Consider the following 16,440-nt stretch of genomic DNA (forward strand, 5'->3'; position numbering starts at 1 on the left):
GCTCTCAACCAAGATAAGAAAGGAAGAAAATTTTACTGTATTAGTGAATGAATGACTATGTCTGGCAATTATGTAAATGGCATCCTGTTACTTAAAACTTATTTTTTCACTTGCTACTATTGCTGTAATGAAAAAAGTTTGATGCTACTTCTGTGTATAAGTGAATAAATGCTGGGCAGGATTCCAAAAGACTTGTCATCTGTGTAAGTGACTTACTCTAGTGTAAGACCTAGCTATAATGCATGCTTATACTGGAGTAAATGACTTATACCGAGAGCAAGTCTTTTTAAAACTGAGCCCAAGGTCTGGCTGGAAACTGTAAATATATTTCACTGACAATGGCCAAGTCTGTGACTGAAAAGGGTTCTTGGATAAGCCCACTTATACAGGTAACAAATAAATAAAAATAAACACAGAAGAGTTTTTGAATTGTGTCTTTTTCTATTTCACCATTATAAATTACATACAGAGGATATAAAAAACCACTGTTAAAATGCCAGGTTTTTGTGATATAAAAAATGAGACCACAATGAATGATTTCAAAACTTTTCCCATCTTTAATGTGACCTATAACCTGTGCAATTCAATTGAAAAACAAACAAATCTGTTAGGGGAAAAATATACAAAATAAAAATGATACAATAAACTGGTTGCATACGTGTGCACGCCCTTAAACATACTTTGTTGAAGCACCTTTTGCTTTAATTACAGCATTTAATCTTCTTGGGTACACACCTGCCATCAATTAAAGAGACTCTGATTACCCCAAATAAAGTTCAGTTGTCCTAGTAGGATTTTTCTGACATTTACTCAGTTACCTGCTACAGCAAAAGCCATGGTTCGCAGAGAGCGTACAAAGCATCAAATGGATCTCACTGTTGAAATATTTCCACGGCGTTGGATATACCATGGAACACAGTGAAGACAGTCATCAAAAAGTGGAGAAAATATGGGACAACAGTGAAGTTGTAAAGAACTGGACGTGCCTCCAAACTTGATGAAAAGACAAGACGAAAACTGGTCAGGCAGGCTGCCAAGAGACCTACAGCAACACTGAAGGAGCTCCAGGAATTTCTGGCAAGTACTGCTTGTGTACTACATGTGACAACAATCCCATATTCTCCACATGTCTGGACTATGGGGTAGGGTTGCAAGACAGAAGCCTTTTCTTACATAGAAAAACATCCAGGGCCAGCTTGAATTTGCAAAACAATACATCGAGTCTCCCAAATGCATGTGGGAAAATGTGTTATGGTCTGATGAGACCACGGCTGAACTTTCTGGCCACAATTTCAAAAGGTACATCTGGCGCAACAACAACACATCACCAAAAGAACACCATCCCCATGGTGAAGCATGGTGGTGGCAGTATCATGCTTTGGGGTTGCTTTTCTTCAGCTGGAACTGAGGCTTTATTCAAGGTGGAGGGAGTTATGAACATTTCCAAATACCAGTCACTTTTGGCCCAAAACCTTCAGGTGCCTGCTAGAAAGTTGAAGAGGAATTTCACCTTTCAACATGACAATGACCCCAAGCATACATACAAATCAACAAAAGAATGTATTCACCAGAAGAAAATTCAAGTTTTGGAATGGCCCAGACCCAAATCCATTAGAAAATCTGTGGGTGACCTGAACAGGGCTGTGCACAAGAGATGTTCTCACAATCTGACTGATTTGGAACTTTTGCAAGGAAGAGTGGACAAATATTGCCAAGTCAAGATGTGCCATGCTGATAGACTCCTACCCAAGAAAACTGAATGCTGTAATTAAATCGAAAGGTGTTTCAACAAAGTATTAGTTTAAGGGTGTACACACTTATGCAACCCGCTTATTGTGTGTTTTTTATGTTTTCCCTAACAGATTTGTTTTTTTTTTCAATTGAATTGTACAGGTTATAGGTCACATCAAAGGTGAGAAAAGTTTTGAAATTATTTATTTTGGTGTCATTTTTATTTCACAAAAACCTGGCATTCAGGCATTTTAACAGGGGTGTGTACACTTTTTATATCCACTGTATATGTATACTCAGCAATACAGTCTCATCACTGAGGTATTCTTGCTTTAAATGTGTGTGTGTGTGTGTGTGTGTGTGTGTATATATATATATATATATATATATATATATATATATATATATATATATATAAAATTACACACACACACCTCTCAGTTGCCCTTTACTTCCTGGGACTTCCCTCTAAAATTGGGACTTTGGGAAGAAAAGGTGGTGGACTATGTTTAATAAATAGTGACAATAATTACAGTTTATGGACTATGCTTAATAATAAATAACAATAACTATAGTTTATAGACTTACTTAAGAAAATGCATGTTAACTCACAATGTATTATTCTGTCAACTTCTCAAGTTAATAGTACTAATATTTTAAATAATGTCCAACTGTCTGATCATTTTTGGATTGGACTCCAATTCTGGAAGTAAAAGGTTGACAGCTATGCACATACACACAGATATATATGTGGTTGTATGCGTATGTTACAATGACAGTTATTGAAAAGCACTTCATTTGCAGTTAGTTGAAATGTTACTAGGCAACCTGACTTTAGGAATGAAGCTTGAGAAGACAGATTACTTAGAATCACTGACAGTAACTACTAACCATACTTTTAAGAAGCAGAGACATTCCATAGTGTGTGTGACAGTAGGTACTGCGAGCGATGCCAGGGGAAGTGGGGCAGTGGATGTGTAACATATGCCAGCACAGCTAGCTGGAATTTAGTAAAAAATATGTCATTTGTGTATCAAACAGATTTGCAAAGATGCTTATGTTTAAAAATGTATTTGTAAAGTTACTAGTGTTAAAATGTATCAGCAGTGTGCCCTGCTGGAATGAAAAGAAATGTACATGTACTATTGTAACTGAATTAAATGCATATGTTTTATCAGAGGATACTGGAAGAAGAGGTTAATCACGATCCAGCTGCAGCAAACTTTCAAAAACAGCTGAAATTAAATTAGGCCATAAAGATTCTATCTTGCAGTTCTGAGTGCAGCCAGAGACAAAATGTCTGCTAGAAGCCTGGCTTAGTAGCTCTGTAGGAAGAGTAGAAGTGTTAAAATGGGTTTATGACTTCCAGCAGCTACATCAGATCTGAGCAATGCTTAATATTCTTCAGTGTCTTATTGAAATGTAGGTGCTAAACCCTGGCAGCTTCTAGTGATGGGGTACAGTGCAGGAAACAGAGTCAGATGACCAGATGTGTATGATGTCACTCTGTAAGCCAGAAATAATATTTCAATATTAGTAGGACATTGCTCTCAGTATTCTGTCTTGCATCTGACAACATGGACCACTCACCCACATCATCTTGCCTTGCTCTAATCAGTAAGAACGAATAGTAATTCTCTAAATCAGTCAGGAAAATATAGTGAGAATATTTAAGTATTGTTTTTCTGTAACTGTGCAACTTTCCAGCTGTATTTTCAATATTTCTTGTGGCTAAAACTCTGGTGTTTACTGTAAATATATATTTAGTATTTTCATGTTTTTATGATTAATTATAAATATATTTAAAGTTTTCATTGTTGCTGGTCCTAGAAAAATATTTAAGCTATGAGAGTATTTGCATATATATATATATATATATATATATATATATATATATATATATATATATACATACATATGGTGATAACTCTGGCCACTCTTTAAAGTCTTGCTGTTTCAACATTACCATTTGCATTAATATTAATTTTACGTATAATTGGGTACCTTTGCAAGAGCCTTAGGTAGCTGGCTTTGTAGTGCCTGCTGGCAGTGATAACTACCTTATAATCTGAGCAGGAGGGGGTACAGCAGGTAAATCCGTACCAGCCTTTCCCAGGTGTGTGGGTCTGAAAATTAAATCTCACAGTGTATGTGTGTCAACTACTTCGAGCAAGGACACGAAGCACTGGTTTCACAGAGAGAGTGGTGGAAGACTTGGCTTAGGCACTCAACTAAGGACTTAACTCTGCAGCTGTGCCAGTGGGACGTCTTACTGGGGACCTGGGGAGAGACAGAGAGAGAGAAACTCAGATCCCGGGCTGAGTGCGCTCCCTGTGTGCTCTTAAAGGAGACTGTACTTTATGCAGAGAGGTCGGCATCTGGGAATACTGAGTGTATCCATTTCTATTCCAAGTGAACGTTCCTCTCCAGTGTCAGTGGTGAGGATTCAGGTTCCTTGATTACAGTGGGGATATCACACAGTGTTTGGACTTTTACGACTATTAAATAATACTTACCTTACTTATACAATTACTAAGTAACACGTTTTATACTACTTCTCTGTGTATGTTGAATAGTGTGACGCACATCAGGGTTGTAACAGTTTCTGCTGCCTTGTAGCTTTGTTAAACTGTATAATCTGTTAGGTTATGTTTCAATTAATAGCTTCAGAAAGGAAACATTCCAAAACTGTGCTATGGTTATTTGGAAAACAGTTCAAAAATCTTGTTTTTCTCAATTTTTAACCCAAAGGATGATATTTAAAAAGCTTTCACTAGGCTGCAAGGGGGGATTGCAGGGCTAGCCAATATGGCTACCACAGATTTAAAAAGTTATTGAGATGTGCATAAATAACTTGTGACAAAGGGCAAGTTGTTTGAGCTTAGACCCAGAGCTGACTCTACACTCTTGGTTTACTCTTCTGTTCTGCAAACCTTCCTGCATTGCTGAGCCAAATGTATGGCTTAGCACTGCATGCCAAGACTATCAGCCAAACAAACAAACAGTTTTTTGAACACAATGCATGGAAAAAGTTAGGTTATCATTCTAGACAGTCTTTGCAGCTACAGGACGTTACATGTTCAAATTTTCAGTACTTTATTATATTAATATCTAATAAAATATCCCTCACCACCCCATATTGTTCTTCCTCTGGCCATGCAAACAGTTTGATATAATTGCAACATCATGCTGATAGGGGCTAAGGCATGCTGAGTAAAGAAGAGCTGCACTAAGTGTCCAACAAATCCCTGAATTCATTTTTCAAGAGGCTCCATGTGGAGCCCCTCTTGGTGAATCATAATTGTTTTTTTTTATTTTCAGATTTTATTTTGATTATTTTATTATCCACTATTTGCCATGCCCAAATACTACTGCTCAATCTCCTCAGCAAGACAGAGAGGAGCTATACAATCCCAGTAGTGCATCATGCTGTTACAGGCTTTTTTCCCCTTTTTAATCCACCCTTCATCACACCCCCCTCCACACACACACACACACACACACACACAGAGTGCAAAGAAAGTATTTTGTTTGTACATGCTGCCATAAACACACCCTTCTCTGCAGATGGTTTGTGTGTACTTTTCCATCACTTTCTTTGTACCGGACCTTGGGCCGGTAGCTTCCAGTGGTCACTGTAGCTATGCAGAAAACTGATACTACCCCCCGGATGGGTGACCCAGCTTTTAAGTCATTTATTCACACTCCTACCCCTGCAGCCACATTTGCCGATTCCCAGGCCTGCTACCTGACCCCCCTAGAGTCAGAATGAATTGGGCATTACAACTAAGCAGGGTGTGAAAAGCTCTGTACCTTCTTAACATTTTGAAACTTGACTAGTACCGGTGGCATATGGTTGCACTCTACTGCTACCAAAAGTATTTAGACTGGTCTGAAAGGGACTCATTCTATAGGATACTTTTTAAAGGGACACACAACTTCTGTATAGTACATGTGACAACACCAAGTCTGAAACTAGGACTTCTCTTAAGCTGTCAACTTTCGCAGTCCAACCTACTTCTAAAGAAGCTAGTGCAGTACAATTGTACTTAGGATATAGCAACTGCAGTTTAATCAGACTTACTGACTGAGCTGTACTATGATTATCACAAGAGATTTTATATATTGTACATAGTGAGTTCTGAAAGGCTTCCTGAAAGCTTTCCATTACTAAAACAAATTGCACAATTAACAATGCAAGAGAATTGTATCTTTGTAAAAATCTGTGATGTAATCTACATTGTTGTGGAGCTTTTCTCCCCGGGTCTCCACTGAAAAGGGGCTCTTTCTGGCCCAGTGGACTTCCCCGCTCATCAAACTTAAATACATACATAAATAAAGGCTGTTCTTATGTGGGTCAGGTACAACAAAACCTCAGTTTATAAAGAGCTGCAGTTTATGTAACAAAAAATAGGCAAGAAAGGAAAAGCAACATCCTTTGTCCAAAACACAATTGCCTAGACTGGTCAGAAAGGGACTCATTCTATGGGATATATTTTTTAAGGGACACATGACAACTTCTGTATGGTAAACCTGACAGCAGCAAGTCTGAAACTAGGACTTCTCTTAAGCTAGCAACTTTCACAGTACAACCTACTTTTAAAGAAGCTAGTGTAGTACACTGCACTTAGGATATTGCAAGTGCAGCTTAATCAGACTTAATGACTGAGCTGTACTATGATTATCACAGGAGATTTATATATTGTACATAGTGAGTTCTGAAAGGCTTCCTGAAAGCTTTACATTATTAAAACAAATTGCACAATTAAGAATGCAAGAGATAATTCAAGCCTGTTCTTATGTGGGTCAGTTAAACAAATAAAGAGTTATAGTTCAAGTAACAAAAAATAGGCAAGAAAGGAAAGGCAACATCCTTTGTCTAAAACACAATTACCTGTATTTAACCACTGTGTAATGCATCCATGAAAACCATTTTGCAGGAAAATGTCTACCCTAACATTAGGGTTGGATTTTTTACTGTCATAGACTCATATGCACAGCATTAGTGGGAAGCTCTACAACTAAACCTCAAGACCAGTTGTGCATATTTTCTCACCACCATTCCTTCCCTCCAACTATGGTTTGTGCTAAAGCCAGAGTTCAAGACCGCTGCTACCTTGGAAATTGTTTTTAATTGATACTAAAAAAATAAGGAAAACTTATTGGAACTGTACACCAAGTTGCACATTTTGGTTTCCCTCTCAAAGCAGCACAACTACCATTTTTGTTAAGGTACATACCCTAAATAATGAACTTAAACTGACATTATTACAGTGGTCAGAAGCCTACTTAATTGGACAATCAGTGATACTGTAAACATTAATAAGTTTAGAATAAATATGAACATAAAAATTAAAAAAAAATATGCCTTGAATGTCAATTGTGAGTGAAAATTACTGTTTAAGCATACAAAGACTGTCCATAATTAAGCCTGCATTGCTCTTGACATCCTTGTCTTCTTTGCTGGCTAACACGTTCATTTGTGCGTCTAATGCTGGGACAAATGGTACTTACTACCCTGGTGTTGCCTGGCAGCGGTGAATCGCATTTGAAGAAACTAACCTCAACTACATTAAAATACACACCAGATGATTACACTGAAAAGATTTAAAGATTACGTGGCAATCCACGTTACTGCAACAAATAGCTAGATGTATACAACAGATACAAGGTACATATATTACTCACTAATACACACGCGCGCATACTTTAACGATAATCTTTATGCGGTGCAACTGCGTTCCGTGAAAAAATAAAAAGCCCAATGTTATTAACAAAAAAAGTTTTCTATTTTTTCCTAAAAAAATAAAGTCAATCTGTTCCGTCTACATAAACAACTATATGTAGACAACACAGCGCAATAAAATTTAAACTGTGCCATTTATATTAAAGCCATCAACTGTGTTTCGAATGGGAAAAATAACGTACTGCTTTCATGTAAAAATGTGGTAACCTTAACCAAGACTCTTAATTCCGGGCTACCATGGCGCCTGTCACATTAATTAGGGAAGATAAACAGTACAAAAAGGTTGTACAAAAGACACAAAAAATTCCCAATGACACAGGTGTACCTCGTCGGCGTGTGCAGTTAGTTAGATTCCCCGGCAAACTTTATTATTTCAACACTGACTCCGTCGTCTCTCTTACGAAATGAAAGTGTAAGCAATCTCAAAGGACAGCATAATCACCAGACTGCATATCAGCTGATGCGACGGTAGAGTCACACGGAAAAAGCCAAACAGGGCAAGCATTCAAGACTACCCTTTCCATTTTCAGTGACGTCACTGCATTAGAACCTATCAGCGAGAAGCAAATTGGGAAACTAGTACTCACTGTACAGACATAGGCAGGATTGCCATCAGTGAGGCTTCTTTAAATGCATATTGACTTTAGTCATATCGAGTTCGGGTAGCATAGAAGTGTTTTTTTACTCGACTTCAGTCGCACAATTACACCAGAGAAGTGCACATATGTAGAATGTTCATGTTTATTATATGGAGAAAAAATATTAAAAGGCACTTAGTTGTAAAGAGTGCCATTCTCACTGTATTGAATATAGCTGTAGTCCATAGCGCTCAACCTTCCATCTGAAAACGAGGAACACTAGCCCTCATAATGTGGAACAAATGGGCAAAATGTGCAACACAGACTCATGGCTAACTAACAACTTCAATCAGGAAGGTCATAGATTGTTAAAATATGCTGCGTTTACTTATAAAAAAAAAATTGTAATGAATTAATATAATTAATTTCTATTTGCCATGAATGTCAGATAAAAAATTCCTAACACTGAATGTATGACACACCCTTTCAATATGGAACTTCGAGGAACATAACTTTTTAACACCCAAATGTGGTACGTTCCTCGTAATGAGGTACACTTGAGAAAAAGAAGTTATGTCTTACCATAACGTTCCATCTGTATTGCTGATCCTCGTCCACTCATTACATATGGGTCATGGTTCCGATATCGGAACCAAGCCGGCCATATACCAAGCTCGCGCCAGCGATAAACTCTCGATCTAAGCAATCTCTTACACTTAATCCCCCTCTCTCTGTTACCTCAGATTGAGTTTACAAGTCAGAAAAAGGTAGAGGCTATCTCTGGTCAAATGACCTAAAGAGAAGGATGGCGAGATCCACTAGAAGCCATAGGAGGGAGGGTCGTAATGAGTGGATGAGGATCAACAATACAGATGGAACATTATGGTAAGACATAACTTCTTTATCTGATATTGTTAATCCTCGTCCACTTCCTTACGTATGGGGCAGAGTCCCCAGCTACCTCTATTCCTGGAAGGCTTTCATGGAAGGACATTCCTGAGCACCATAGAACCAAAAGATGCTCTTCCCCTGGAGGCCAAGTCTAACTTGTAATGATTGATAAAGATATGAGGAGTGGCCCAAGTTGCAGCTGCACAGATGTCATGCAAAGAAGCTCTGGCATGGAAGGCAGAAGTTGCCATTGACCTTGTTGAATGAGCCTTGATGGTAGTTGGCAAAGAAGTATTGTGTACCGAATAAATACTGGTCACAGTGTCTTTTGACCATCTAGCCAATGTGACCTTAGCAACAGCACATCCTAATCTAGATCCAGAAAAAGCCAAGAATAACTGGTCTGATTTACAGAAAGATGTAGTCCTTTGCAAATAGAAACAGAGTTGTCTGTGTACGTCTAGGGTATGTAGGCAGTACTCTCCCTCATTAGAATGATCAGGAAAAAACACTGGCAATTCAATGGTCTGATTAATAGACATTTCAGAAATGACTTTTGGCAAGAAGGAAGGGTTAGTTCTTAAGGATACCCTGTCTGGATGAAAAATCAAGTATGGACTCTTTGTACATACGGCCTGAAGCTCAGAGATATGTCTGGCAGAAGTAATAGCTACCAAAATTCTTCCATGACAGATATTTGAGGTCGCATGAAGCAGCTGGTTCAAAAGGGGGCAATGTCAGAGTTTGAAAAAATAAAGATAAATCCCAAGGTTTAATAGGTTCCTTGAAAGGGGGTTTCAGATTCACACCCTTTATGAAGGCTTTACATAACTTGTGAGACATGAGGGAGGAGTTCATAGGTTCATACTAGGCTATCTGCCCTAGGGAATTTATAAGCCTAGCCAGAGTGTGTTTGGCTTTCGCCACCCATTTTAAATGAATTTTGCTATACCCTTTTTCGAGGTTAGTATACTGTGCCTCTGTCTAACAGTGACACAGAAGTGATACCCGGGGTAAACCGAAGATCTCCCATCCACTCATCAAGATTCCTCTTGAAGAGAGTCAATGAAGGACTCTGCCTAACCTGGACTGGGATTTTATTCCAGAGTGAAGGGAGCCTCTGGGTTATGAATCTGTCCCTCCAGCATGTCCTATTTATTTCGGTGCTGAGGTTCAAGTCTCTTGAGTGCGTAGCTCAATGGGATTTGGATTTTCTGAGGTGCAGCATGTCCATTAATTCTGGGTTGGACATGGCTTTATACGTCAAGCACAGATCACCTCTGAGCAGGCGGTATGCCACTGAGTAGAGCTGGAGTTTCTTTAACCAGGCAGCATATGGCATCTGTTTGAGCCCTTTGATCCTCTTGGTGAGGTACTTTTGGGGTCTTTCCAGTTGCTGCAGGTGTCTGGTAAGGTACATCCCAAAAGGGGCATTGTACTCAATTATGGGCCTGATGAGGGATGAGTAAAAGAGGCATGATGACCTCCCCTGATCTAGATGTGAATCCCTTCATGATTAGGTGGGCTATATAAAATGTTTTTCTAACCACTTTGGCCATGTGGTTTTCAAATGAGAGATAGCTATCAACTTGGGTCCCCAGGTCCCTAATTACTTCTTCTGTACTTAATGGATTACCACCTATGTGGTAATTTGTGGGCACTTTGTTTTTACCAAAGGGGATGACTATACATTTTTTGGCGTTTAGCTTGAGGCCATGGCTCTGGCACCAGTTGTCTGTTTCTATGAGGCCCTTTTGTAGGATGCTTGTGTTGGCTGGAGAGTCGATTATGAGGCCTAGTTTGCAGTCATCTGCGAATTTGGTCAGCCACAGTCCCTCCGTGTTGGCCTGTACCTCCGAGAAATATATACCGAACAAAAGAGGTCCCAGGACTGAGCCTTGTGGGATGCCACTTGTAACTGGTTTGGAGTCTGACATGGCTCCAGCAATTCTAACCATGTGGGTTCTGTCCTTGAGCCAGTTTGCAACCCATCTAGTGACATAGGGGTTTATATTTAAGCTGGTGAGGTTATCTATAATGCCCGAGTGGGGTATTGTATCGAAGGCTTTTGCGAGGTCCAGGTAGGCTGTGTGGACCACCTTCACCTCGTCAATGGCCTTGGTGACTGTTTCAAAGAAATTGACCAGGTTTAAGAGGCAGGATCTGCCCTTAACAAAGCTGAACTGGGTAGGATCCAGTGTCTGTAGGTCCCCGATATCTTTATTTATGAGGTCCATGATGATCCTTTCCACAGCTTTGCAGACCAAGCTAGTCAGGCTTATGGGGCGATAGTTTCCAGGATCCGTTGAGGCACCACCTTTGTGGAGTGGGACCACTGTTGCTGTACACCACTCTTTGGGTACATATCCTGTAGTAAGGCTGAGATTGAACAGTAGTTTTATGTTTGGGTTTAGCTCTTCTTGGAGTTCATGTAGGACGCAGCCCAGGACACCGTCTGGTCCCATTGATGCTGTGGTTTTTGCTTTGGAGAGGGCGGCTCTTACCTGAGCATCTGAGATGTCAGGGGGGCAGCATTCTGCTGGGATAGATATTTGCCCTTTTGGTGGGGAGGGTTGCGCTGAACCTGTCATCTAGGATGTTGGCAATATCTGTGGGTTTGGTGTATTTTTTGTCATTTTGGACTAATTCTAAGCATATCTGGGAATTCCCACCCAGGTTCCTAACATAACTAAAGAAAGCCTTGTGATTATCCTTAGTGTCCTGTGCAATTTTTCTCTCGAAGCTGGCCTTAGACGATTTTATGAGTGCCCGTAGTTTTTTGCTAATACTGATCAGAGATGCCTTCCCTTTTTGGGATTTTGCTCTATCATGTAGTAGCTTCCTCCTTCTATTGTATAGTTTGTTTATGGCTGGGGTCCACCAGACAGGACGCCTGCCTTTGGAGGATTGGGTCTTGGTTTTATTTGGGATTGCATGATCCATGCATTCCTGAAGGTGTTCATAGAATGTGTTTATAAAGGATTCTGTGGTCTGGGCAGTATTTTCCACAGGCCCGGGGGCTTTGAAGGATTCCACCTCGGTTTTAAGGAGTGTGAAATTTGCTTTAGAGAAGTTTTTCACTGTGGTTTTCTAGGTAGGGGGTGGGGTCGAGATGTGAATATCCAGTGAGATTAGTTTATGGTCTGATCTTACCAGTGAGGGATGCACTTCTGGTTTGGAGCATAGAGCTCCCATGTTGGTGATGATCCGGTCCAGCAAGTTTTCCACTCTTGTGGGAGTGGTAGCAAGTTGTTCCATAGCATTTGAGTTTATAAATTCTAGGAACCTTTGGGCTAGGGTGCTGGAGCTAGAGTAATGCTCCCAGTCTATGTTTGGGTAGTTGAAGTCACCCAATATAATGGTGTTTGGAGGGACCTTCATATTTTCCAGTGTTCTCAGGAAGGCCGAGTGGGGTTCCTGGGTTTGGGAGGGTGGTCTGTAGCAGGCTATAAACTGGAAGGCAGTTTTACCCACTGTTAGTTGCATATGGATAGTCTCTGATGCTTCGTGCTGTGCCACCAACCTGGAGGTGTGGGTATCTTTGACGAATATTGATACTCTCCCTCCTTTTGTGGTTCGGTCCAAATTTTGGGGCCGAAAAGCATGGTATGAGGTATAACCTGGTAGTGCTGGGGTGCTCTCGGGAGCCCTGAACCAGGTTTCTGTTACTGCACAGATATCAATGTTCTCCATGCTAAGGAGAGTTTTGAGTGCGTGCATCTTGAAGTTTAGACTTCTGGCATTGAGTAGCATTACTCTTAGTTTCTTATCCCCTGTGATATCTATGGAGGTGGGTTTGTCTTTTGAGCCTTGCCTAAAAAAGGCACTATGGAGGTGGCAAGAGCCTTTGCCAATATCCGAAAGCCCAGGGGTGCCAGGTGCAAGCCGTCCCTAGCGAAGCATCGTGGCTTGTCGAGCATATCATCTCAGGCTGACAGGCATTGGATCCTCTTTGAATGACACCAATACTTAAGCCAATTGTTGAAATTGATCATCTTGTCTTCATATTGTGGCATCATTGTTGGTGAGGGTAAGATGCTACTCAAGGTCAGGATCATACCGGCCTGGGCTACATGCTCAGAGAGCTCCTCTATGTCTCTTTTCATGTAGTCCAGGGAGGTACATCTCAGGTCATTCACACCAGCATGGACAATGACTGAGTCATATTTATACTTGCCTTGGAGTGACCTGAGTGCTTGTGTTATGTGGCGGATCCTAGCGCCCGACAGGCAGCTCACCGTGACCTTCTCCTTGTTCAGCCTGTTGAGCGGGACATCAGTGTGCCTGACGATAGAGTCACCTATTACAAGTGTATCAGGTGTGTTGTTTAGCCTTAAGGGCTGTGACTGTTTGGCACACTGGCTTTGTGAGCTATGTGTTGCACGTGTTTTGTTTTGGGGTAGTGGTTGCTTGGGTGTCTGCTTTGGAGATCTCTGCTGCTTAGGCAGATTTTTATTTAGAGCCTCCGAGTATGTCTTTGTGTGTTTATGTGTTTGGTTTGCTGTCGTGGTAGGTCTCTGTGAGACTGGAATTGTAGTGAGTGTGGTTTCCTTCCCCTCCTGACTGGTTACACCAGTACTGAGTTGAGAGATCTTAGCCTCCAGTTTGGCTATATGGTTGCATCTCTCACATGTGTTGGAATTTGTTGGGAGGAGGAGAGGGTTGTATGTGTACATGAGGCATTTGTAACATTGCCTCAAGATTCCCAGATTCACCAGCTGGACCGGAGAGGAGATTGACAACTGACCTTTGGACATGCTAGAATAGTATTGGGAATTCTTTTATAATTGAAAAAAAGGGCCAATGGGGAACAAGGTACACAAGGGGAGTTTGTGAGGGAGTAGTGCTTTTAATTTTTTAGTGCTGACTTATATAATTGCTTTAGTGAGCAAGTGCCAGGCTTTAGAGTAGGAGTAGGGTGTTTATTATGAGAACTAGATCAGTTCAAAGGGAAAAAGTGAAAAGCAGACTTTGCGGAGCCGAGAATGGTTTAAACCCAATTAAGCGGAGCTGCCTGATGCTGCGCTATGCGCAAAATCGCAAAGCCACGCCAAAGCAGGTGTTATACAGGGGGACTTGAAAGAGCTAGAAATTGGCCCAAAACAGCCAATAGACTACGAGATTCTTGTGCTGGGAAAACTCCTCCAGGGATAGATAGGCTGCTCTAAGCTCCCCACTGCCACTGATGAACAAAGAAGCCTCCCTTTATCCAAGAAAGGAAATGGGCAACACAGAAACTTTCTAAAAGTCCAGAATACAGCAAAGCCTGTATTTGGACTACTCTAGGTCAGGAAAGACGGGAAACAAGGATCATTTTTTTTTTTTTTTTTTTTGCAACAAACAGCAGGAAATTGCAATAAATATGTAACACAGGCTAGCGCATTTGAGTGTGTAGCCTCAACAGGTATATGCAACAAACAGGACAAACTTTAAAAGTGCAGGTGCAAAAACAACTGTAAACAGTTTAAAACAGTTCAAGAAGCAGAAATACTTGCAGTTTAGCTAGATTGGACAGTCACCCAGGTAGTAGCAGGAAAAAAAAAACTTTTATCAGGTTAGCAGTCGCTTTTTTAGCCTCTCTACTGCTAGCACCACTCTGCAGGACCACGAGGAGCTTGGCTGAGTAGTAACAAGTGCAAAAACCGCGCCAAAGCGGGTTTTATACAGGGGGACTTGAAAGAGCTAGAAATTGGCCCAAAACGGCCAATAGACTACCAGATTCTTGTGCTGGGAACACTCCTCCAGGGATAGATAGGCTGCTCTAAGCTCCCCACTGCCACTGATGAACAAAGAAGCCTCCCTTTATCCAAGAAAGGAAATGGGCAACACAGAAACTTTCCAAAAGTCCAGAATACAGCAAAGCCTGTATTTGGACTACTCTAGGTCAGGAAAGACAGGAAACAAGGATCATTTTTTTTTTTTCTTTTTTGCAACAAACAGCAGGAAATTGCAATAAATATGTAACACAGGCTAGCACACTTGAGTGTGTAGCCTCAACAGGTATATGCAACAAACAGGACAAACTTTAAAGGTGCAGGTGCAAAAACAACTGTAAACAGTTTAAAACAGTTCAAGAAGCAGAAATACTTGCAGTTTAGCTAGATTGGACAGTCACCCAGGTAGTAGCAGGAAAAAAAACACTTTTATCAGGTTAGCAGTTGCACTTTTAGCCTCTCTACTGCTAGCACCACTCTGCAGGACCACGAGGAGCTTGGCTGAGTAGTAACAAGTGCAAAAACCGCGCCAAAGTGGGTTTCATACAGGGGTACTTGAAAGAGCTAGAAATTGGCCCAAAACGGCCAATAGACTACCAGATTCTTGTGCTGGGAACACTCCTCCAGGGATAGATAGGCTGCTCTAAGCTCCCCACTGCCACTGGTGAACAAAGAAGCCTCCCTTTATCCAAGAAAGGAAATGGGCAACACAGGAACTGTCCAAAAGTCCAGAATACAGCAAAGCCTGTATTTGGACTACTCTAGGTCAGGAAAGACGGGAAATAAGGATAATTTTTTTGTTTTTTTCTTTTTTGCAACTAACAACAGGAAAATGCAATGAATATGTAACACAGACTAGCGCACTTGAGTGTGTAGCCTCAACAGGTAAATGCAACAAACAGGACAAACTTTAAAGTGCAGGTGCAAAAACAACTTTAAACAGTTTAAAACAGTTCAAGAAGCAGAAATACTTGCAGTTTAGATAGATCGGACAGTCGCCCAGGTATTAGCAAGAAAAAAAACACTTTTATCAGGTTAACAGTTGCTCTTTTATCCTCTCTGCTGCTAGCACCACTCTGCAGGACCACAAGGAGCTTGGTTGAGTAGTAACAAGCGCAAAAACCGTGCCAAAGTGGGTTTTATACAGGGGGACTTGAAAGAGCTAGAAATTGGCCCAAAACAGCCAATAGACTACCAGATTCTTGTGCTGGGAACACTTCTCCAGGGATAGATAGGCTGCTCTAAGCTCCCCACTGCCACTGGTGAACAAAGAAGCCTCCTTTTATCCAAGAAAGGAAATGGGCAACACAGGAACTTTCCAAACATCCAGAATACAGCAAAGCCTGTATTTGGACTACTCCAGGTCAGGAAAGATGGGAAACAAGGATCATTTTTTTTTTTTTTTCTTTTTTGCAACAAACAGCAGGAAAATGGAAAAAATATGTAACTCAGGCTAGCGCACTTGAGTGTGTAGCCTCAACAGGTAAATGCAACAAACAGGACAAACTTTAAATTACAAGCGCAGAAGCGCGCTAAAGCTGGCTTTAAAGCAGGGGGTTAGAAAGAGATAGGAAATGGCCCAAAATGGCCAATAAGCTACAAGTCACTGGGCTGGAACCACTCCTCAAGGGACAGATAGGGTGCTCAGAGCTCCCCACTCTCACTGGTGAACAAAGAAGCTTCCTCCTATCCAAATAAGGATATGGGCAACACAGGAACTATGACACAGCCGAGAGATCAGCAATACCTGAAGACTGGACTATTCTAGTTCATTAAAGGC

The 16,440-nt window shown here is 40.9% G+C and overlaps 1 protein-coding gene across 1 annotated transcript in view; it reads right to left on the reverse strand.

The window, feature by feature from the left end:
- The window catches only part of LOC122792407 (presenilin-2-like), a 773,941-nt gene extending 765,958 nt beyond the window's left edge, over positions 1–7,983 (reverse strand). The window contains exon 1 of the mRNA XM_044060195.1: positions 7,803–7,983. The gene's annotated coding sequence lies outside the window, so the exon portion shown is untranslated. The remainder of the gene's footprint in view (positions 1–7,802) is intronic.
- Between the last annotated feature and the right edge of the window lie 8,457 nt (positions 7,984–16,440).

Source organism: Protopterus annectens, chromosome 1.part2, assembly GCF_019279795.1.
Source record: "Protopterus annectens isolate FY-2018-M chromosome 1.part2, PAN1.0, whole genome shotgun sequence".
Classification (NCBI taxonomy): Eukaryota; Metazoa; Chordata; order Ceratodontiformes; family Protopteridae; genus Protopterus; species Protopterus annectens.